General features: G+C 42.1%; 1 pseudogene; it reads right to left on the bottom strand.

Moving 5' to 3' along the window:
* Positions 1-16,005: 16,005 nt before the first annotated feature.
* LOC129342647 (diphthine methyltransferase-like) lies at positions 16,006-17,355 on the bottom strand (annotated as a pseudogene).
* Positions 17,356-25,341: the final 7,986 nt, after the last annotated feature.

The raw sequence follows: 25,341 nt of genomic DNA, 5'->3' as shown, positions 1-25,341 counted from the left end.
TTACAGAAGGCCTCATCATAGTCAATTGCTGCAGAGTCATGGATGAGGTCCCTAGCAAGATTGTTAGACAAGTGCCAGCCCTGTTCTGGGTATGCTGCCTGCACCACCCTCATAAACAGGGTATATCCCTTAATCCAATTGATGAACATGTATTGCTCCCCTTGTCCATAAAAAACTAAAGGAGATCTGTGATCTCCATTACATCTAACTCACACTAGATGCCAAGGTACATAGTAGGTCAGGCAGAGTAGAGAAGTCCAAGTCAATTCAAAGGTCAGGTGAACACAGGATCAGACAGATGACAGGTCTATAGTGTTTGGCAGAGACAATGTCAGGCCAGGATCCATGGGAGATAGTCTAGGGTTACGGATAGCCTGGAGTAAACTGAATTGTAATAAAGATGACAAGGGAGATGACAGAATCAGTAATGCAGTCTGAGGTGCTCACAAGTAGACATGGGCACGAACAGAAAAAAAAAACCCTGAACATGGGCCGATTCCGCACGGCTTACCTGAAGCTGGGACGTTGCGGAACATGCCGGCAAAAACGCGGAAGATCACGTTTTCTCGCGAGAGTTTTGCGCAACATCGTGCAAAACTCGCACGAGAAAACGCGATCTTTTGTGTTTTTGCCAGCATGTTCCGCAATGTCCCACAATGTTCCGGCTTCAGGTAAGCCGTGTGGAATTGGCCCTGGTGTTCGTTGTTCATTGTCATCCACAAACAACAAACACTGATGAACATGACCTGTTCATGAACATGTCCGTTGTTCATTGTTCGTGGGGGCCAGCAGGCTCTCCTCCAGCCATCAAGATCCCTACCATACCACTCCCAGAAACCCTACCTGAGCGGGCAGCAGGAAATGTACCAATAATAAATAATAGCTTGGCTCCAGAGCCTGGCAGCAGCCCTGGAACCTGAAGAGATAGATCCCTATCCCACCACACACAAAGAAAATTCAAGCTCCAATGCACTCTCCCTGTCTCTCTCTCAAAATGCCAACAGCAACTGTCTCTCCCTCATTGTCTGCAAAACCAGAGCTGGGAGCCCCCCTCCCCCCTGCTCTTTGCTCCCTTGTAACAAATTTGGAGCTCTACACTTGAAAGGAAGACCTGCCTATCAAACTAAATTGGGCTTAGATTGGGGTTTCCAGGGCAACAGCAGGAGTTCAGACAGAGTTCAGGCAGTCCCTGCCTCTGGTTGCCAAGGGGATTGATTGCAGGTGCCAGATTGTCTGGCTTGACGAACAGCAACGAATAAGGCTTGCAACGACCACCTGTTCGTTTAGAATGGGGCCTCACTAACAGCTTGTTCGCAAACAGCTGATTGGGCTGTTCATAGCTTTTTAAAGTTTGTATTGCTGTTCGTGCCCATCTCTACTCACAAGGCATGAGGTCAAAGAGGGAGAAAAAGGAAGTAGTACAACCAGGGCTTTTTTTCAGCGGGAACACGGTGGAACGGAGTTCCGGGACCTCTTGAAAATGGTCACATGGCCAGTGGCCCCACCCCCTGATCTCCAGACAGAGGGGTGTTTAGATTGCTGCTGTGCAGCACGGAGGGCAATCTAAACTTCCCTCTGTCTGGAGATCAGGGGAGCGGGGCCACCAGTCATGTGACCATTTTCACCAAGGGTGATTTAAACTTTAACTCCTCCCTTGTTCCAGCTGACCCAAAGTGACATCATTGTGCAGTTCTGACTGAGTTCCACCACCTCTTTTCCCAGAAAAAAAGCCCTGAGTACAACTAGCACAGTCTTCACAGGGTAGACAAGTTGCTCAGCTTGAATGGTACAGGAGACTTGGCCAGCATCTTTCTGAGCAGGCAACTCAAATGGTTGGCATAACAAGGCTCTGGAGCTCCTGAGCCTACGTTTTGGGCTTGGACAGCAGTGGTGAACATATGAAGCTATCTTATACTAGTCAGAACATTGGTCCATAAAGGTCAGTATGATATACTCTGACTGGTGATGACAGCGCTCCAGTGTGATCCTTTTAAATGGGGATGTTGGGAATTGAACATGGGACCTTCTGTATCCAAAGCAGGTGCTCTGCTACTGAGCCATTGTCCTTCCCTGGCAGCCTGAGCCTTTGACTATATTCCATAGTAACCACAATAGCGTAATTAAATACATATCCATTGCCTTTTTTTTCAAAGAAGTAAATGAATTTGACGATCTGTTTTGCATACATTCTATATTGTTTATCTACCCAGTGTGTAGCACAACTGAATTTGGCAGCCATATTAGATGTTCCTGGTCTGAAATGTGGGGAGAGAGGGTGAGGTCCACTAAGAATTTATCTAAGTTTGGAACTTGCCCAGACCTCGAAACAGTGATAAAATAAAGCTAAATAATCTAATTTTTATCTCCATTGTGTTGTGACACATACTAAATCTTGGCCAAGAAAATGAATTGTGTTTTTGCACATAAGATAAACCTGTAAATACGTTCTTGTCTTCAGCACTTGTGCATTATAGATCTTGTGTCTTCTGAAAGATGGATAATCACAGCCCCTGGGGAGGGAGATTCATTCATTTTCCATCTGTCTCCTTCAGATGCTCTCACCATGAATTCTGCAAAGTGGGTGATCCTCCTGGACAAGGGTGACAAAACAAAGAGCCTTCTTGCATCCCCCCAATGGGCAGCGAAGCAATATTGCAGACTAGCTCTCATTAGATCAGTGATGAATCTTCCAATTACAGAGCAGATCTCTGTTTCCTTTTCTTTGATTAAATAAATATTGCATGATGAGGGCTTACTAAATATATTCAAATTAAATTATGCTATATAAATCATCCGAACACACATTGATTTAAAATGTTTGCGTCGTTTCATGTTGCTCGGGAAGTACCATTTCTTCATGGATTAAGTTGGCCTGATTTCCATTCCTTCTATTCACATATGGCAATCTGTCTTTGCCAGAATCTTGGTGAATAAGACAGCAAATCCTAATGAGCTGTGCATCATAAATCTGTAACACATCTCTTGGATGAATTCATCCCCTATGCATGAAGCATATATACTATATTTAGAATCCTAGGCATGCTTGTTATAATAATCCTATTGTGCAAAAAGGAGACTGCTCAAGTTCCTTTCCTTCGAGCCCTTCCTGACAGAATGTGCTAAGTGGACTTAAAGTTGGTATTCCAAAGGCCCCGGAAATATTATTTTAAGACTGAATGTTTGGCACATATAGAGGGACTTATTGACAGAAATCTGCTCATTAAATTTGTACTGCTTCTACTGCAAGTGTTTTCATACTTTCTGCTTTCACATAATCTTGCCTCCCAAGGAAATTCTGCATTTCTGTCATGGAACCCCAACATGTTGCAGACAATTCTGATGCATGTTCTATAGTGCCCTTTCAGTTCACATGGAACACTGACAAGACTTTGTGGAAGTCACTGTTTCCTCCTTTGAATGGTGAGTAGGACCTAGAAGGCACTCAGCCCTCTGCTGTAGGTGCGTGAGAGCTAATGTGGGATACTGGTTAAAGAGCAGGACTATGACTGTGGAGACCTCAGTTCATACCTTCTGTCTGCCATGAAGTTCTGTGGGTGACTCCAGGTTAGTTCTTTGAGTGACTCCACCTCACAGGGATGGAGGTGGTGTAGCAGAAGACTAATGTCAAAGAGTTCAGTGATTGGCAACAATTCCGTCTTGTGCACAATTAACTTTTCAGACCTGGATACTTTGAACGCGCCCCCCCCCCACTTTCTTTTAAGGGCTGAGGTTTGGAGGTGTATTGTTTAATTAAAACCACAGATGTAATCAATGTATGTCAAATAACATATAAATTGGGAATAGCCATAACAGAGAGCCTCAGAATAGACTGAAACCAGGGAAGATGCTGGATATTGTCCAGTTCTAGGGCATCTATCCACTGTCAGTTCTTCAGGGGGCTTCCAACTGCTGAAAGGGTGTGTAGCTGTGTTTCTTTTTCTTCCTGTAATGGTCTGCTGGTTTGCTGATAAAGTGTTCAATTCCCACTCTACTGTAGCTATTGCTGCTGAATCTTTTTAAGGGAAAAAGATCCATTGCCTTCTGGTGATACAGGAGGTGAGACTCACATATGCCTTCTTGAGCTCCTTGAAGGACAGGTGGAATAAAAATGTAATGTCACTGCCAGTTATTTTAGTGCAATAACTGTCAAACTCATGCCTGGTTCAGCAGTATTGAATGCTTTTGTGCTCGTTCCAAGTTGTAGTTGCTTCATAAGAGTGATGTTGTATGCATTGGCTATATTTCACATATTGATTTGAACTAACCAGCCCAATCTTTGGTTACAGAGTTGTGGTTACTGGAGAATACTTCCCTATTTGTACCTGGTCTGAAAAAGCACAACCTCATACCTTCAACTCCTACCTACTCTATTAAGATGTCAAAAAATACAGATATTTCTTTGTGATGAGCTTGACTTACGTTGCTTATACAATCTCTTGTTCCTCCTCCTTCCCTTGTGTGCAGAGCATGATTGAAAACCTCCCGATTATAGACTCCCAATTTCAGTTTGTTGAGATGCCTGAATGCAAAGTGGGGTTTATTTCTTTCTTGTGAGCTGGGATTTTAAACCCTGCTTTAGACTCCCAGTTTGTGGGAAGAAAACCAACTCTGTGTTGCCCAGGAAACCTCTTTTGGGCATCATGACAACTGGAGTTTAATTAAAGACTTCTGAGGAGAGGAAGTCTTCAACTGCGCCCCATATATGGGAGGCTGCAGGAGGTGGAGTGCAGGTTCTTGAAAACAAGCCAGGTTCATGCCTCTCTTAGCCAAACCTCTGTCTGTCCGTGGCATTTGAATGCAGCTGCTGTGACTGGACGCTTCACAGTTCTCCCATAAGCGGCCACTGGAGTTTGTCACTCTCATTCTTATACACTGTGGATGTTTAAAGACCAGCTTTAGAAAAGTTTCTGTAAAGAAAGAATTGAAATAGTGAAGCATCCTTTGGGTTCAAGGAAAACAAAATGCACTCAGCATTCCAAGAAAGAAAGAAAGAAAGAAAAAAAATTACAATGAAATGCAATGGGAGGCTATTCAGAACACATACTTACATTTTTATTGTTATTGGGGCTAATGCTACTTTTGGTGTTGTTACTGGTGTTATTATTATAAAGGTACTCTCAAAAGCTTTTAAAAGGTGTTCAGCATACAATACCCAATCTCTTCAGAATGACAGTGATTATGGGGAAACAGCTCCATGAGGCTAAGAGCCCATCATTTAAGCTTCAGATGTTTTTATTTTTGAATTGTGGCCAATCTGAGGGGGGAAGAAGGTATTGATTACCTACATACAAGACACTTCACAGTTTTGGTTCCTTGAAAACTGCAGTCCTACATGACCCAGCAGTATTTCTTTTCTCATCTTGCTGCAGGATTTCTCCCAATCTGAATAAAACCATGCTATGAAATATTGATATTTCACACAAACAGTTGCCCCACAGAATAAGAAATGCAAGATAAGTAAGCTTGGTCTCTGCATCATCTTTAGGTACATGCAAGTTTCTGATTCACACAAAACTTGTTATAAGACAATATGGAAAGGTAACTAATTCAATCTCAGTCTTCTAAGAATGGAGATAATTTCTGTGTGATTCCCCCCCCCCATCCCCCACAGTTACTTCACTACCTTTTGGCAGTTGTCATATACAAAACCATTCCCTCTCTAGTATTCATCAGGATAAGATTAGAAAACCATAGCTGTCTGTATTCGACCCTTTGTCCTTTCATGCTCCATACGGTAGTGAATGCTAATTACAGATATTTTTAAAGGTTACTATCCAAGACAGAATACCTTCTAACTGTGTGAGTTTATACAAGATCTCAAAGAATGAGTTGGTCTATCATGTTCCCCTGTCTAAGGGAGGACACGGATAGAGGTTTATAAAATTATGCAAGAGTGGAGAGAGTGGGAACAGAGGACGTTTTCTCCTTCTCCCATGATAATATAACTCACAGGTACACAAAGAAGTTGATGGGCAATAAATTCAGATGGACCAAACAAAACACTTCTTTACTTAACAAGTAATTAAGTTGTGGAATTAATTGCCAGTGGATATAGTGATGGGCCTGAGTAGAAATAGCTTTAAAAGTGAGTCAGAAAGCTTTATGTAGAAGAGGTTCATCAATGGGTACTAGCCATAGTGACTAATAGGAACCTTCCATATAACAATGGCAGCAAACCTCTGAATACCAGTGTTGGGAGGCAGCATCAGGAGAAGGCCGTGGCCTCTGTGCCCTCTTTGTTGGCTCTCTAGGGCATCTGATTGGCTACTGAGTGTAACAGGATGCTACCACTAGTCTGATCCAGCAGGGCTCTTCTTCAGTTCTTTATTCACATAATTACCATAAGGGACACTCTGTGTAGCAATCACGTAAAAGAATTCTGCATTGTTTATCCTTTATCAGCAATATGACCATTATCTTAGAGGAGAGATGTGTTTACTGATCTTACATCTGGGCTTCCAGCAGTGCTGAGAATCCCACCTGTAGTGATGTTTTCCTTTTACTCTGTAGGGAATCTGCTTCTGACAATTTTTTTCCATCATCAGAAATTAAAGGAGAAGGAGGGAGATTTCTATCTGATCTGAATGGGTATTCCTAAGCGCTTATACTGATTTGCTTCATTAATAAAACCCTGCCTAGCTGATGGAATGGTCTTGTTGAGAAGATAGTTCTTAGCATGAGAGTAAAATGGTGAATATTTCTTTTAGAGCACATCCAGTGGCTACTGAATGTTAGTTCACTAAAGAAGTTTCAATCAGTGGCTCAAATAATGCCACTGCTCAAGTATTTACACAACAGTAGCATCTGGAAGATGGTCATCCACTGCTTTGCTTTGGTTCCTACTATTCCATGTGTCTTACTTTACAGGAACATGAACATATATGTACAGTCACCGAACACAACATCCTATATGTTGCTGGATCAGGGAAAAGAACCATTGAACACCCCCCATCCCCTTCTGTCTTTCGCTCCTGAGTGTTAAGTGCTGTCTGACCTCCTGTCTTAGTTTTCACTCTTGCCTTCAAGTTTGTTGTGCTGTTTCTTATGTTGGGATCAGTCTTCCATTCTGTTTGATCACCCACTTCTAAATCCTCCTTCATTTGAAGTTATCTTTGACTGAGTTATACTCTGACTGACAGCAGCTCTCCTGGGTTTGGGGCAGAGAAAGGCCTTGCTACCTAGTGCTCTACCACTGAGCCATGGTCTTTCCCCACTTCATCTTTGTGACCATTTCTTAATAACAAACTCTTATTTGAACTTTACTTGTTCTGCCACAGAGACCTATTAACCTACATCATGTATCCCTGATCCCTTTATGTATCTTTTAGTCCCTGTCATAGTCATCTTAAGCACAGTGTAAATGCCCTGGGACAAAGACCATGTCATGCATATTAGATATAGTGCCTAAGGTGCTATGTGCACTCTGTAACTACATGGTAACAACAACAACAACAACAACAACAACAACAACAACAACATTCACTTTATATACCGCCCTTCAGGACAACTTAATGCCCACTCAGAGCGGTTTACAGAGTGTTATTATTAGTAGTAGTGAAGTAGTATAGTAGTAGTAGTAGTGAAGGTCTATAGGTGTTCTCTGTGACACTGCCATCATAAGCAGAATCTACACCCTTCTAAGCCTATTGTCTTCAGCTCTACCTAGGATGGCACTGTATAGAGCCCTGTTCCTGATAACTTATAATGAATGATTGGGGAAGTTTCTGTTTGCATGGAAATATTCTATAGTTCAGTGCATATATGAAGGTTGCTAAAGCTATGGTGAGATATTAAAAAAAGAATCTACATTGCCTGCCCACTTCATGAATTGGTCATAATATAGATAGAAGTGGCCTGACAGTGCATTTTCCTAGCTATTCTTCCTACACGTGGCCAGTAAAAGGTCTTGGTTAAAAGGTATCCACAGATATCCCCGGGGTCCCTGTTATTGAAAGTGAACTTGTGGGTGAAGGAAGTCCACAAACTTTGTAATGCTATTTAGTGATACTTTGTGGCTGTATCCCATAAACATGAAAGTAGCCACAGATATCCCCGGGGTCCCTGTTATTGAAAGTGAACTTGTGGGTGAAGGAAGTCCACAAACTTTGTAATGCTATTTAGTGATACTTTGTGGCTGTATCCCATAAACATGAAAGTAAACTGCCTAGCAACTCCCATCTTTGAAGAGGACATTGGTATCATATTCATAGTGATGATGAACACATAGTACCACCATATTTACTTTGTGCTCTTTTCTCCATAACTACCACAGCTGTCCAATTTAATACTTTGTGGGTAGTTTTATTTTGCTTTTATGCTGGAAGGATGTGTTCTGATGGGTGTCTTAAAAATGAATTTTGCAAGTTCCCATTTTCTCTTCAGTGAAATAAAATGTGACTATATCAGTATGGGGAATTCAACTTTTAATCTCCTGAATGCATGCATAACTTGGATACAAGGAGAGCAATCCAAAGCAGGTCTACTCAAAATCCTATTCAGATCTGTTCAACAGAGGCATACTCCCAGGAAAACGTTTTTGGGATTGCACTGAAGGTCATCTCTCAGCAGTCAAACCCAACTTTTCCAAACCCAGCTTTTCCTATAGTATGGCAAACTAACTACCTTGGTTCAAGTGACAGTATCAGGCAACCAAACCATATGTTTGGATATCCCATATAAAAGGAGAGTTGCGCCATGTTCACACCTGTGTTTCTTTAGCGATGGCTGAATTTACAAAGTCCAGTAAGTCTTACAGAGCTCAAGCCATAACATTCGTTCAAGCTAAGCTTACTGCATTTCGGAGTAGGTTTATGAACTATGGTGCAGCAGGCAAAGTTCTGTTTAGTAACAAAGCTATCTTGTACATGCTATATACTTTACAATGGACTCATGGCAAAGCTTTCAGACTAAATTCACATGATTGATTAAACCAATTATCTTGCTATCTCATGCAAAATGTTGTCTTGTTTTTTGGGCCATCTAGTGGTAGAAGACAGATTGCTTTTTGGTTGGTATTATTCAGAAGTGTAGAGAAGTATGTAATAAGGAAGATAGCAGAAAGATACAGCCTGAAAGCTAAATAGGATATTCAGGAGACAGGCTTTAAATAAGAACAGAATTGTCGTTTTTTGGAATCCTTTGACTACCTGATGTCTGATATTCGCTGTGCAAAATTCAAGGAAAGAGCTCCATCCTTATAACAAAATGTGACTTCAGGTATGGAGTACAAAATAAATACCCATCATGTGGAGCTATGAAGGGCACACAAAAGTCTAAATCACAGCAACTGTGTTTAAAGCAGTCTCATCCCTGAATTCTTTTGTGTGCATTTTAAGGGAAAGGCTGAGACTTCTACATCAGTGAAGTGACACATAAATGACACATCAGTGAAGTCCTAAGACTCAATGTGGGTACACACATTTTGTGCTCTTTTACTCAGAAGCAAAATGTTTTGCACAAAAATGGCTTTAATGTGCTACAGAAAAACAAGAGGCTGAGATCTAGCACAGGGAAGGCAAATGGATGGATCCAGCCCCTCAGACATTTTTATTTGGCTTTGCATCCCAAATTTTAATCCAGTCATGTTTTTTTTTTTAAGGACAAAGATAAACTGCACATTTTGCTGCCGCGTATCTTGTTTGGAACACACACTTATTTGTAAGCAATAATATTCCTGTGCATTACTGTGAAGCTTTCATGTTAGCAATAACTTTATTAGACAGCCTGGCTACTTGTAAGGAGGTCAGTGTCTGCAGCATAATACTTTGCTGCTGGTGTCTGGGCCTCTGGCCAGAATAAAATAACCCTCCAAAGGTACAGAAGGTGACTCTATTCAATTAGACTTTGAATCTGGGAAGTCTGAGCTGAAGTCCCATCTCTGCAATAAACACATTGCACTCTTTCAGGTTTCTATATCTAACATAAAAATAATATTTGACCTACCTTATTAAATCATTGCAAAGGCAAAACAAAGTGAATATGATTTTTTAAAAATAAAATCTAATGTTTTTAAACTGACCCTTCTTCCATAGAGCCTCAGGATAGTATACAGTCCCTCCACCCCCAGTCCTCACAATAACCTTATAAGATTCAGTTGAGCATCATGGGTGAGAGTGAATTCGAACCCTTTCTTAGGTTGTAGTCCAACATGCTAACCACTACTTCAGACCGGTTACACTACTGCTTGCTGTTCCTATCAGTGACGACCTACTAGACCACATGACAGTTTTACAGTCTGTCTTGCCATTGGCTGCTCTTCCTCTTATGTCACGATAAGCTTGTGTTATTTTTATGTCTGAACTAGTTGCATATCCTTAACTGTGCAGGAATGTCTGTAACATTACAGGGCTGGTGTAAGCTCTGATGTGTCTGTGTATATGAATGAGTGGCTTTGGATACCATTGGCAATTTTGATGTCACACAGGTCCTGAAAGCCTTGGACTAGATAGAAAACTGCTTAGGAGCTGAGAAACCTCTGACTTTGGGATCAGTTTAATGGTACAGAAGTGATTTCACATCATGGGCTTTTGAATGATACCATTAAATTCTTGACTGTATAAAAAAGCCATGTGAGTAGTCAGTATAGACAGTTCAGGAGTGATGTTTGACAAGGATGAGAGCCCTTAGAATGTTTATTGTTCCTTTCTGGTGATGCATGGGAAGGCTACCAAGATTGAAAGTCTGATCCTTTGGCCTTCTGTGATGGCATTAGGTCTCTGGATTTGTCAGCTTATTAATCATCTGTTGCCTCTCAGTCTTGCTGAGAACTGGACTAGGTTCTGCTTATGATCCCTCTAGTCCATCAGTTTGTCACTGCTTGGCTTACTGAGTCCTACAAGCTGGCTTTAAGCCTTGGAATCAAAAAGGTATTTTCCTTCCTTGCTGAAAATCCTTTGTATTACATTTTGTTCTGCTTACCTGCAAAGCTGTAATGTGGGCAAGTGCTTGTTGTTTGCTCTGCGTATGTTACATGTACCAAGGAGCTGGGATTGGTTGCGGCTCCCTGCCATGTGTTCCTGTGGTAGCAAACATGCACTTACTATTTCACAGCATGTGAAATGGTCATAAGGGTCTACATTGCCTCATATTCCAAGGCTGGTATTTCATGAACAAAAGAGAAAGGTATTCTGGCTGCTGCAACCACATTGTAAGAAAACAGTACCTAACAATTTCTTTCCAGACACATAAAGTTTTAGCTGAATTTAGGAATAACACCATTAAGTGCACTGAGCCTTTCTTCTGAGTAAACATGCATAAGATTTATAAACATGCATAAGATTTATATTGACAATGGGGCAATTGGGAACTAAGCAAACATCCAGAAAGATGTTTGAAAGACACTTCCCTGAAAGTAAGCACTATTGAATAACATGGGATTCACATCTGAGTAGACCTGTTGGGGTGCATCTTGGTTTGTTTTCTGGCACTACCTGGCACATGTCTGTCTCCCCCACCCCTATCAAGGCATTTGGACTGTCAGTTGTTGTGAGGAAAAGTGCCTCAGAGTGTGTGCAAGTGGTCTGTTCAATAAGTTAAACTTGATAACACCCCAGAAGACTTCAATCATAGGATGCAATTCTAAAGACACTTTCCTGGGAGTAAACACCATTGAATAGCATAGGATGTTAATCTGAGTAGACCTATTTAGAATTGTTTCCTCTTCCCATCCTGTGAGCCATTTGCTCCGCCCTTTCAAAAACAATCCTGCTTGCTCACAGCAAAAGGAAAACTTATGGGAAAAATACAGCTCTGTTTAGGCAGTGGGGGGTGGGGCGGGATTCAGACAATCATGCTGCCTGCCTGTTTGCACTTGGACAATGGAGACTGGTGATGATTAATGCAAGAATGCCCCCTCACTATGGGAACAAAACTGCAAAGCACAAGGATACATGGCACCACCGAAAACAATAGGATGCAAAGGTAATAATTTATTGGCATTATAGAAAAAGAAAAAAGTGAACATAAAGCAGGATTGTTTTTAATGCCACTGTGACCCCCTCTTACCCCTTTGTTACCCATATTCCCTTCCATTATGTACACCTGCCAACACTAGCTTTCTTCAGGGTCCATTGTTGATTCTGTGTGTAATGTAGCTGAGAAAAAACTTGGTGGATCAATGGTTTAGAGGGAGGAATGTGTTCTGTGCAATTCTGGTGCCGTTAAGTGTGAAAACAGTTGCTCCAAAGAGCCTGGAAGCCCTAATTACAAAGAACAGGGCTGAAACTCATGATAATGAAAAAAACTAATGGTTTAAGTTTGAGCCAGCAACACCATATCTGGAAAAAAAGCAATAATGGTACATAGTTTCTTTGGAAACCCCAGATCCAAAAATGAAATGGATTTTTTTTCAGTGCATATCCCTAATACCTAATGTCTCTGTGGGGTGTAGAATCTCAAGGGTGTTTCATATTCATAACTATCATTTTGATATTGTCTTCGGCCACCTCCAGCATTTTAAAAATTCTACCCAAGTCAGCCTTAGTGATTTTTGTAGCAATGGGTGTCACCAGGGAATTATGACCTGTATGAATGGGGTAAAAACACATCATTTTCAAAGGGTTCGTTGTCCATTTTTTTGCATGATGAACTGTGATAAATGAAAGCCCTGCACTGACCTTCTTAGAATCGTTCATTATTTTGGTATGATTCAATCACCTTCCTTTTTATTTGTCTCCCTTTAAATATAGTCAGCTTGGTGCTTACATTTTCTCATCAGACATCAGCTTTCCTATTGCTCTAATACTTTTTGTCACCTTTCCTTTGCTAATGTTCTTCTGAGCTAAGACGTGAAGAACTGAGTCTGGTGTTCTGAGGAGGTTTGGCTCATCAACTGACACAATGACATATTTAAAGCTGTCAGTGTGATTTCCCCCTCCCTATCCTGTCATATTCCTTACCCAGCAACAGTGTGTTTGCTTAGTTGACTGACAAGGAATACATAGCAGGAGTTCTCATTGAGCAGTCCTGGGTTTTTCCTGTGTGGTTACAGTTAATTTAAACCCCAGCAAAGTGTCTGAGGAGTAGAACTGACTCCTTTCAACAGGCATTATCATGCATTTGTCATCTGCTGAGGTGCTGCCTGTTTGCATGTTTGTCAAGAAACAGTTTAAAACATGATTAACAAACAAACAAATGAAATGTATAGATAACCAAATGGTTAAAATATTCTGGCAAGAGGTTAATTTTGGATTAAGTATGATTTTTCCCTTGTATTATATCTTCCTTGTTCAAGAGAATAGTATAATTTTGTTTCATTTCTTACATTCCCATCCTGAAGAAAAGAAAAAGGTGAACAGAACACAATAGTAAACCCCATTACCCATACTTTGTCTTTTTAATTAACCAAGTTAAATTGAAGTCAGTCCTTGGAACTGTAGTACTGCAATTTCCAACTTCTGTCCTTGAAAGACTTCAAGGAAGTTATCTTTTTTAGGAACTAGTGGGAGCATGGAGGAAAATACGAGGCAATGTGATTGCCTCAGCCATGGCAGCTGACTTCATTCTGCCACCCTCCAATTCAGATAGCATTTGGTAGGGATGAGACTGGGAAGTCTGTTTCTATGAAAGCTGAGCCCTAAGAGGCAGGGGATCTCTATTCCCATGAAGGCTTTATATATAATAAGTGGACACTAAACTTTTAGAAATTGATAGATTGGTATTTGTGTATGGGTAGAGGCTCTTTCATGCATCAAAGAATCTTCATTTTTGTGACCTCAGTTTCTGTGCTTGAGAAAGAGTTATACTGATAATAAGCTGCCAGGAGCTTCATCTGGACACCAGCCTTCTTGTGTGCTCAGCATGAATAATAATAATACATATGCACCATTTTTTTAAAAAAAATGAGTCTTGTTTTATATAATCAAAAAGAGTCCAGTAGCACCTTTAAGACTAACCAATTTTATTTTATTGTAGCATAAGCTTTCGAGAATCAAGTTCTCTTCATCAGATGCCTGATCCGAACCGATGCCTGATGAAGAGAACTTGATTCTCGAAAGCTTATGCTACAATAAAATAAAATTGGTTAGTCTTAAAGGTGCTACTGGACTCTTTTTGATTTTGCTACTACAGACTAACACGGCTAACTCCTCTTGTTTTATATATTTACGTTATTTATAATTTCTCATTGACACTCAAGGCAGATTACACAGTGTGAATTAGTACAGTCAGTTTCAAGGACATTTCAATAAACAATAATATAGGGTATATAATGCAAATTTGCAAAGATTTAAATCCAACAGAAATCCAATACAGTGCTGAAGAAATACTGAAACAGAGCAAAATAATTCGAAATCTGACATATTAAACAACATAGAACTACCCAGTAGTATCGCACTTTGAGCAACAGATAGCACATATTACTAAAGTCTATGGTCCCTATCTTTTCACTGATGCTTCTTTTTAAGCCTACTTCCTTACAGTATTGCCCTCCTATCTGAGTAAAAAGCCCTCTTGAATAATTTGGTTTTGTATTGTTTGCAGAAAACCAGGAGAGTGGGAGCTTTTCTGACCTCTCTAAGTAGGTTGTTCCATAAGGTGGGGGCCACCACAGAGAGTCCCCGTGTACAGGCAGCTGCTGATTTTGCCCATATGCAGGGTGGCACCTGCAGAAGGCAAGTTCAGATGAGCAAAGATGCCATGGTGGAATATAGGTGGTCCCATAGATATGATGGACCAAGGCTAGAAGAGCTTTGTATGTGATAGCCAATGCATTGAATTTAGCCTGGTAACTGATAAGAAGCCAATGGAGTGACTGCAGAATGGAAGTAATGTTCATAGTCCTCCTAGCTCTGAATAATAGCTGAGCTGCAGCATTCTACACCAGCTGGAGTCTCCCAGTTAATGTAGAGAGGAGAGCTATGTAGAGTGCGTTACAGTAGTGGTATCACACTTTTTTTTTTAAGTTCTATCTATTTTTATTTTAGAAAAGTTCAAAATATGTATTTTATTTAAACAAGCGATTTTTTGTTCACAATGTGCATATTTGCACATAAGTAGCCTAGATAGTATGTTGTGTCTCAAGAGAACTTTATGCCCTTCAGCAAGGATTTTTGCAGAATTAAGGAACTTGCATGGTTTTTCCCTAGGTGTCAAGAAAGTATCCTTGCTTGCTGTTAATACTGTTTGTTGCTGGTGTTCTTTCATTCTGTGATATGGAAGCAATACTAAAAGTTCATAGTACTAGGTAGTAGCTGGCTTAGCTCTGAGCCAATCTACAGCAGAGATTGTTAATGGGGCTTCTCTGTTCTCCATTAACATACTCCCAGTAGCATGTTCAAAGCAATTGCAAGCTTCAAGCCAGAGGCTAAGACTCTAGGCATTCTTAGGCACAGGATTTGGATTACAGAAATGTGAGTATAGTACTGCTGGTGTATTTCCTCGCCTTCAAGTATCTGGCTGGAACCAAAAGCTCTTAAATCATTAGGCGACTGCCAAATGAGGCAGCTGGCAAACAGGTTTCTGCTTTTCGTCTACCTTATTTTAAACTAGTGTTTGAAAAAAGATACCCATGAAAAGCTCATTCCCCAACAAAAAAAGTAAGGGACTGATGGTTTCTGTTGCTGCACCCCTGTCTTATCCCAGTTTTCAAACAACAGAGAAAGGCTTCTTTTACAGGGCAAGTAAAAAGGGATTAAAATGCTAGGTATAGGGAGCAATAGAACCTTATTCCATCTCGAGGAATTGCTGTGTACAAAAGATTCTTCTAGTAGAACAAGAAAACCTCAGATAATTGAATTTGTGCTATAACTAAGGCCCTTACTCTTATGAAGACAAACTTTAGCGCCATTGAGCCCACCTTTTTATGCAATATAACTCAGCCAAAGTGTCCAAGGAGTCTTCAAAGCTCTTACAGCCACAGGACCCCAGGACTAAAGCTAGAAACCTCATGTAGGAAATATATAAGGAATAGCTGCGGGGCCAGCACAGCTTCCTCTACGCTCTCCTTTGGTGCTAAAGGGCCCACTAAGGAGAAAGGCAAGTGGGCCAAAATGAATGTTGACATCATGTCTAGGCTGAAGAGATAGTCTGGCTAGTTTCCCACTTCCAGACATGTAGAACATTGTCATAAAAGGAGCATGTTGCTAGGAGGCTGGTTTGTCTTTGGGCTTTGGCCAGTTTGGTATTTGAGCCATCCCCACCAGGACCTGGTCCTTGAAAGTCAAAGCTTCTTTCCACTTGGACTGGTGAAGCAGGGGTTTGATCCTCATCTAACAACACATCAAAGGTAGCTGTAGGATATTCATAGACTATCTTCAGGTTTGGGACTTCAAGATCCACGTGTGTCGCTCCTTCATCTTCATGAACCACTGGCATCTCTGTAGACAGTACCAAGGGATTCTTCAGGGTGAGCCTTGACCAATCAGCTCCATAAGCCAAGGAATTATGCAAAACATAGGATGAAAGAACAGGGCATCGCTTTTTGTTCTCCTCCATAGCGCCTTGGCAATTGAGAATTTTGAAGCCATTATGCATACAAGCTGCCAGAGTGCTCCTGTGTTGGATGCCATTTCAGCCACCACACTCCTCCCTGCACATGGGTGTCTGCCAATGATTGCTTCATATTTCGAGTGTCCCACAGGAGAACATGTTCATCATAGCTTCCTGTGGCCAGCAGATTCTCTCTGAGTGGATGGCACTGAATACTTCATACCCCCATTGAGTGCCTCTCGCTTGTGAAAACAGGAGCCATGGGATTGACACGGGCATCCCAGCCCCTTAGTTGGGAATCATCTCCACCAGAATAGATAACTTGTGTATTCCAGTAGTCAAATGCAGCAATCCAGGCCTCAAAATCATGTGCCTTCCACTGTTGCATAATGTGCACAGAAGGGGAAGATTCATCGACAGACAGCAAGCTCAGCCTCCCTTTGGAATCACTGCTGACTAGCTGCAATGGGCTCCCCCCTGCTTTCGTCCTGTAGACCAGTCCAACGATAATGTGAGGCATTCATCTCCTAGGTCAACGCTGCACAACGGTTTGAACTTGCAGTTGTTCTTCTCACTTCCTGTCAGGCAGCAAAACTCCACTGCTCCCGTGGCATTTGCAATGGCCAGCAAGGGATGTTCTGCAACAGGAACATGGCACCATTTAATATCCAGCACAGCAGCTGTTTCTAGCCTCTGTATCTCTGTCAGTGGAGAAAAAATATGTTCTTCAAAGTGATACAGGTAGAGGCGGCCCAGTCGGATATGGGGCTTATTGCTCTCCTCAGAGTTCTTGCCATCAGGTTTCTTCAGCTGGTAGGTGCCACATACCAGGATGTTGTTCCAGCCTTCCACAGGGCACCACTCCACAGCATCAGCACTATATTCAGTGTCAACCACTTGCAAAGTCTGTATCTTGCACTGCAAAGCCATGTCAGAAAACACTCATCCTTGTCTCCAAGTGGGTGGGAGGCAAAGCCAGCCATGGCCTCGAGAACGGGCCCCGAAAATGGCACACACGCCCGCCGCCGCCCCGCTCCTAGCTACGCAAGGGAGTGAATCAGTATCACACTTTTTGATGAATTTTCACTCAGAAGTTCTATGCTGGAGTCAAGCATTCCTTATGGTAAAAGAGAGTTCCAGAATTTTCATCTGAGCTTATCCCTAGATATGAACATTCTAAGTTCCGAATTGTTAATATGGAACTTTTTAAAAGGCTTTAAAAACCCTCTATTGTCCTGTTTTTTTGTTTCCAAAGTTTGCAGAGTGCTATGTTGGGAGATTGTTCAGCTGTCACCATATGCTAGGTATGTGCTAGGAACTGTGGAGATGCGTCCCTCTCCTGGAGTTGAGATCTGTGACTGTTATTCTTCCTATCCATAGGATTCTAATCCTTCAGGAATAAGAAGATTTGGAGTTCCCATTTTATGATTATCATTTGAAGAACCTTATGTTTCCCTGGCCACTGTGTAGAGGCACACACTGAGAACTCCTCCGCACGGGCCACACTTGGTGTATCTCTCAGGTTTAGGACACAGGAGGTTCTTTAGAGGTATAGAAGCCAGACTCACCTCCCCCTCTAACTTTGGTCATAGCTATGAAAAAAACCCAACCTGTGGAATCTCTTAAGGACAACTGTTCTCATGCCATTACAGGCTAAGGACTTGTTCCCATATTTTGTGAGCAATTTATTTTAAGAATGTTTCAAGACTTTCTCAAACTTGGTTGTGATCATATTTTATATACCACTTCCTCCAGAGCAGAATATTTTATCTACTGTTGATACCAACTGTGCGGTGTTGAGAATGAGCGAAAGATTCAAACAAAGTTGTTTAAAACAAACACTGAAGGAGCGCAAAAATACATTCCGTAGCATCTTAAAAATATGACAACTGTAAATCCTTCAGGGTTAGAATATGTCTCATTGTAATGCTGAGTATTTCCCATTCTCGTGTTGTGAGCTTTTGTTGCTACCTCGATGGAACATGAAACTCTGGCTCCTAATCCAACCCTGTGGGAATGAATATTGAACATCTTGGACTGTGAGATGATAGGAGTGATAAAGATTATGCAGTTTTGAGGAAATAAAAGAAAGAATATGATGGCAGGCATAATTTTCTTCATGGAGCTACTATTTGAAGCTGCTAGCAGGGACGCGGGCAGGTGTGGACAAATGTTAAAGAAGTTCCCCTAGGAGATGGTTTATTTACTAAAGGGCAGATGAAAAGGTCAGAGTGCATGACCTTGCACTTTAACAGCTAGTTGTCACTATCATCTATGAATTCATGAATTTTCTACACAAATGTGGCAGGATTTAAAAATAAAAATCAACAGATTTTTTATCCCCAGGGAATTTTTTTTCATAGAATGAGCTATTTAACGTCCTTGTTACAAAGGTACTGTTTTACAATGAGCAATTAAAGTTAGATTTTTCTAGTAAGAGGCTGTGGATGAGTCACTGCAGCAATCGGCAGCTCTGACAGACGTTTGGATTATTTCTCAGCCTATTAACACAACTTGGAATTTACTGACACTTCAGGAGGATGAGTGGGGCAGAAGGAAGCTTTAGAAAGGAACTAAAAACAGGTCAGGACAGTTTGGAACGAGTCATCTGAAAGGATGATGTGGTAAATTCTTGGGAACATATTGATGGGTGAGGGCTATAACATAAGAATGAGAGTAGGGCAGGAAAAGAGGATCATGTGAGGAAACTGGAGGGCCAAGGGAGGTTAGGATCCTTAGAAAGGGAAATGAGTTACAGGTGCTTATATGCCAATGCTAGAAGCCTCCAAGCTAAGATTTGGGCAATAGAGTGCTAGCTGCTAAATGACAAGGTGCGTTTGAGGAACCTGGTAGAATGGGGAAAATCAATGGAACAATGTTATCCCTGGATATAAACTCTATAAACAAAAAAGCGGTGGACATGTTGGGGGTGGTGTTGCTTTATATATCAAAGACAGCATAGAGTCTGTTAAAGTGCTACTGGACTTGAGTCTAGCACAGAGTCAAGTATTCTAGAAAATATTAGGAGAAGGAACTCCCCTGTAGAATCAGTATGGATGGAGATACTGGGCCCTAGGAGTTACTTGAAAGTGGGGGTGTATTATTGTCCTCCTGACCAAAACAGGAGGCAGACCTCAAGATGGAGAGGGAAATGGAGTTGGTGACTAATGGGGAGAATGTTGTAATACTGAATGAATTCATGTTCCCTCTCATTGAATGGACAAATAAATGCTTGAGACATGTCATAGAAACAAGTTTTCTAAACATCATAAATGACTGTTCATTAGAGCAATTGGTCAGCTAGAGGTGTAGCAACTAGACATGGGCACAAACCGAAAAAAACTTGAACCACCTGATTCATGGTTCATCGCTGTTCCACGAACTACAAACCACAAAATCCATGAACTTGTACCAGTTCACAAATCGGTTCATGGTTTGTAGTTTGTGGAATTCAAACGGCAAATGTTTGAAACTATAGTACGCAACTGGTACCTCAAATGTCCTTCTAGCCAATCATAATAAGAGATATACGTGGAGTCCTGTAGGTGAAGCAATCTATAATCATTTATTAAACAATGGAGGAACGACGATTGCACAAAGAGCACAAAGTTCCCTCGTGCCCAACGTTCATCAAAGCTACAATAGCAGTACAAAGCAATTGATACCTTTTGGTTAATTATAATATTTGTTATTCCATTGGCTCAGAAAATACAGTGGCCCCCATTGGTTCAAGTGGGTGACCACCTGTCATGATACAAATGTCTAAGGGTATTCTGATTGGAAGAAACAGCTTCAGTCAACAGCATAGCTGCATTACCCGATGGCAAATTATCTTATCTGTCCTTGGTTTTATCTCTGGAAGGAACATCTTCCTTCCGTTCTCACCCATCTCTTTCATGGACTTCTCATTCATGCCCATTCCTTTGGTCTTTGTAACATTTAATAGTTGTGCCCCGATGTCGCTTTCTGGCAACCTTGGGGGCTTCAAGCGAGGAATATTTCTCTGGGTTCTGTGGGAGGAGAGCTGCTCTCCTGGAATGCGCTTGTAATTACATTAAGTCCCCTTCTCCCCTTTGTGTTTTTTTCTCTCAGCCTTGAGAGATGTTTCTAATTGTAGCTAGCTTTCGTTGCAACATTTTGCATGGACAGTTTCACAAGGGGGATTTCTGTATCAAGTAAGAAGCAGGTGTCAGAAATCAAACAGGCGCTCATTAAACTTATTAAGCACCATCTATCTGATAGCAAGCTTTACAGTACTTTGATCTTACATTTCACAGTGATTTACATGTGTAACATACATTCTGCTTTGGTCTTTTGTTTCATGTTTCATTTTCTTGCAAGTTGCTTTACAAATACTACATTAGCTCCTGAGAATAGTAAAAGTGCATAACAGTGATAGAAGGCACATAAAGTTACATAAAATCTCATTCATTAAATCCATTTCCCACAAAACTGACACCACTGTACAACTACATAATGGACGGATAAATACCACCTTATACCGGAAACCAACAGACCGATACTCATATCTACATGCCTCCAGCTACCACCCTAAACATACCACTCGGTCTATTGTCTACAGCCAAGCCTTACGTTACAACCGTATCTGCTCCAATGCTCTTGATCGAGACTCCCACTTAAGAGATTTACAACAAGCATTTTTGGGGCTACAGTACCCACCAAATGAAGTGAGGAAACAAATCAACAGGGCCAGACTAGTACCCAGAAACAACCTGCTCCAGGACAAACCTAAAGGAACTAACAACAGAACACCACTGGTTGTCACCTATAGCTCCCAGCTCAAACCCATCCAACGTATCATCAGTGAGCTACAACCCATCCTGGAAAATGATACCTCTCTCTTAGAAGCCCTGGGTGGAAGACCTTTCCTTGCCTACAGACAGCCCCCCAACCTTAAACAACTTCTCACTTACAATCATGAATCAGCCAGCAGAGTCACCAGCACAGGTACCAGGCCCTGCAACAGACTCAGATGCCAGCTCTGCCCCTATATCTACCCAGGGAATACAATTACAGGACCCAATGGCATCAACTACACTGTCTCTGGCTCTTACAGCTGCTCATCCTCCAATCTGATATATGCCCTCATGTGCCAACAATGTTCTTCTGCTCTGTACATTGGACAAACCAGCCAACCTCTACGCAAAAGAATAAATGGACACAAATCTGACATTAGAAATGGAAACGTCCAGAAACCAGTGGGAGAACACTTCAATTTACCAGGACATTCCATCAAAGACTTAAAGGTCGCTGTAGTTCAACAGAAACCTTTCAAAAACAAAATCCAACGGGAGGCTGCTGAACTGGAATTCATATGCAAATTTGACTCTGTCAAGCTGGGACTGAATAGGGACTATGAATGGTTATCTCATTATCACAGGTAACTGATTTCAGTATGTGTGAAACTGACAGCCCCCTTCTCCTGCCACTGCCTAGCAGCAGGAGAACGGGGCTGTCAATTCATGCACACCTCATTTGTGCCATCCTGTCTGGGGTCACAATGCTCACAACCTGCATGAAGTGGGCCTGAAAAAGTCATGGGGGTTCGTTAACACATGGCTCCATGAACTGCGTGTTAATGAACCAGGAACCAGCCCGGTTCGTGCATTTTTTGGGGTCATAATTCGATTCGTGCCCACCTCTAGTAGCAACTTTGAGCTTGGTTCTAAGCAGGGCTTGAGGTCTGCTGCAAGACGTAAATGTTGTTTCACTTGTTGGGAACAGTGACCACAATGCTATTAAGTTCAGCATTCATGTCAACAGCCACCAGGCCAATGGCGTGACATCACGTTTTTGGGAAACTTGGAATTGACACTAAGAATTGCTGGAAACTCTATGGTAAAACTCATAGGGCCCAGCAGAGCTGCAGTTCTATCTTGCTCCTGCTCCTTCCCTCCCTCATTTGTGGGGATGGGGACATTTTCCTTTACAAGTAGGATGGCTAGGGATACCTTGTTCAGGAGCCTGTAGATTTGGACCCATTGGCCCAATTTCCTTGAAATTGTGTGTGTGTGTGGGGTGGGGAATGCTATTTAGTGGACAGATAGCCCTGCTGCCCTGAAATTTTGGTGTCATTTAGCTCTCTAGCACTGCAAATCTATCCCCCATAGAGACTAATGGCAGAGCTGTGGGATGATATGGGAAGGGTTTTTTTTTTGCAAAGGAAGCTTTTCTAATTTTGTGAAAGGAAACAACCAACAGACCACAACAAGGAAATATGACAAACACAGAGTTTTCAGTGGAAAGATAAATCTTTTTTATTATTATTATGTCAGTCATTATATGAGTAAGAAAATGAAATTAATGCCAACAGGTTATTTTAAAAGTGCCAGTGGCTGGCTGGTGCTGTCCTGCTAGGCCTTCATTTGACTACCATTCCCTCTCTTAGTGATCAGTAGGAAGAGGAGTGTGCCTGCTCTACTGTTACCCAAATAGGCAGTCCCCTAATTAGTTGGAGGAATTAGTTTAAAGGAGACAAAGTAAGAGGGAGTAACTGGAATTCTCCACCAATGTTTACAGGGATTTTTCCCTTAAGAGAACTCTCGAAATAAACCATCCTGATGTTCATTTGGAAAGGTTTTTATTAAAAGAGAAATGAACAGGCAAACATACAATCACACACAGCACACGTACGACGCTAACTAAGAGAAATCAGGGAGGAAAGGGAAGAAAGTTTCAGGAAAGGCTATAATTACCAGTATTGAAGATGGGGGGGTCTGTGGAGGCAGCAGCAAAATGACCAGCATTTCATGGAGAGAAGACGAGAAGGCCCAAATGGATTTGGGGGAATCTGGATATAGGGCAAAATGTTCCCTGGGGCAAACTGATGTATTTGCCCCCCAAACAATAACTTGATGGGTTTTCCAGACATGGATAATGGGTGTAAATGGTGCTTGATGACCTGTAAGTACAAGATGGGAAAAGGTACCAGGTTTGGTGAATAGTATTAGATGTTGCTTAATTAGGGTAAATGGGTGAGGGGATGTGAGGCTAGGCATGGATGAGATTAGTCACGATTTGCTTGGGCGATCCATTGTCCTAAATTCCGGGGCATGGAGGGGGCCATTAGTTAATCAGCTGCTCTGATTCCCTTCCTAAAATATTTTCCAGGCTCTTACCTGGCTGGCATCCATTTTATTTCATTTCAGGCCAGGCAGTGCATTTAAGGAAGGGTGTTTGTTTATGGTTTTATGGTTTATCTATAAAATGCCCCTCAGCATGAGGAGGGTCTAACTGTTAACACTATTTGTGCTTAACCAAAAACAACATCATTACTAACCATCAGTCCCCCCTCCCATTGCAAAAATCCATTGATCCAATGAGTTTCTCCTCAAGCAGAAAGCACACACATAACAATGGACCCCAAAGAAGGCGAATGTCAGCAGGTACACACAGTGGCAGAAAACTTGTTGGCAAATGGTGGCAGGCCAGCCTGGCACCCAAGCAGGACAGTACTCCACGGCCAACCACTGCAGCACAGCAAACATTTAAAAAATATTTCTGTTTTATGATAGTGTCATTTGCCAATAAATTACCTTTACATCCTGCTGTTTCCTGTTGATGCCATGTTCCCCTGCACTTTGTACTTTTGCTCCCACAATGAGAAGCAAGTCCTTCCTTTCGATGCTCAAGAGGAGCCGCCTGTCAGAGTTGGTGCAGGTGGATCAGCTCTATCCTCAGCACTGATCTCTGGCACCCAAAAGCCCAGAAACAGCATTGTAGAGCTCTTTCTTGGCTTCAAAATTAACACTGAAGTGTTCCCAATTAAAGACCTTAATCTTAGCATCAGATTCCTTGTCACAGTGGACCTGCTGTCACAGTGTACAGACCTGCTGGAACTGTGACTGGCACTTAACTTGATGCCCTCTGCCTCTCAGTGCCTGTTGTTCTTTGAAAGTTGCTGTGCTTTTGACTAGAGCAAACCATGGAGACCACATTACCACGATCCTTTGCATTTGGCCCTCAATTTGTAATGACTTAATGACAGGGCTATAATGTTGTTTCATCCCATATCCAAAACATGATAGACCACTGGCAGAGAAATCTGTGTTTGGGGTGCTGCTGTGCCCTCAACATGGGAGTCAGTCAGTGTTATGCTTCACTCATAAACTCCTATATCAGTGATTCCTCTCCTTCCTAAAACAGTCCACCACAGTGAGATTGGAAGCTGGCGAGAGAGGAGATTCTTTTGTTTTGTTAATGGGACTTGGAGGAATGAAGAATGAAAGGATGACCCTCTTTCTTTTCCCTATTTTTTTTACCTATTGTGAGTTGCTGCCTTCAGCCATGGTCCCGGATGCGTTTGTGGGAAGGTCTCCCTAAGCCTCGGATATAGGCTGGGGAGGTGGTTAAGTCACCAGCAGCCTCCACATGGATGGGCTTTTTGGGACTCCAAGTGGCAGCAGCCACCCCACTTGACAGCTCTGTCTCTCTGCGGGGCTCCTCCGTCTCTCTGCAAGGTTCCCTTGCCACTGCAGCTGTGGCGCTATGCTGCCCCACTGTCCCTCGGCTTGCTCCTGCCACTCCAGGCACCGCCCCACCATTGCACAGCCTGGTCTCTCACCCCGTGGATGGTCTTCTCGCCCCCCCCTGGCTGTAGGGTAAGGGGGAGAGGGCTGTGAGAAGCGATGGGGTTTGTCTGGGCTTGCACCCCGGCAGGTCTGCAGGTGAGTTGCTGGTGGGAGCTAGCCCAAAGTCCGGGGCAGCCATGGATGCCTCTGGACACCTATAAATGTGGGGGACTGGGCAGGTCACCCAGTCTCCCTTTTCTAACTAAAACTATTAACCCAGTGATAAAGGATGAAGAACAAGAAGTTGAACTGAAGCCAAAGCCACAATCTCAATAAAGAAAATGAAGAGAGCTCGGTTTTTAACTAAACCAGTTCATGTGGAATA

This window comes from Eublepharis macularius, chromosome 1, assembly GCF_028583425.1.
Source record: "Eublepharis macularius isolate TG4126 chromosome 1, MPM_Emac_v1.0, whole genome shotgun sequence".
NCBI lineage: Eukaryota > Metazoa > Chordata > Lepidosauria > Squamata > Eublepharidae > Eublepharis > Eublepharis macularius.
Note: the sequence above shows the minus strand (reverse complement) of the source record. Positions and strands in the feature narration are given on the sequence as shown.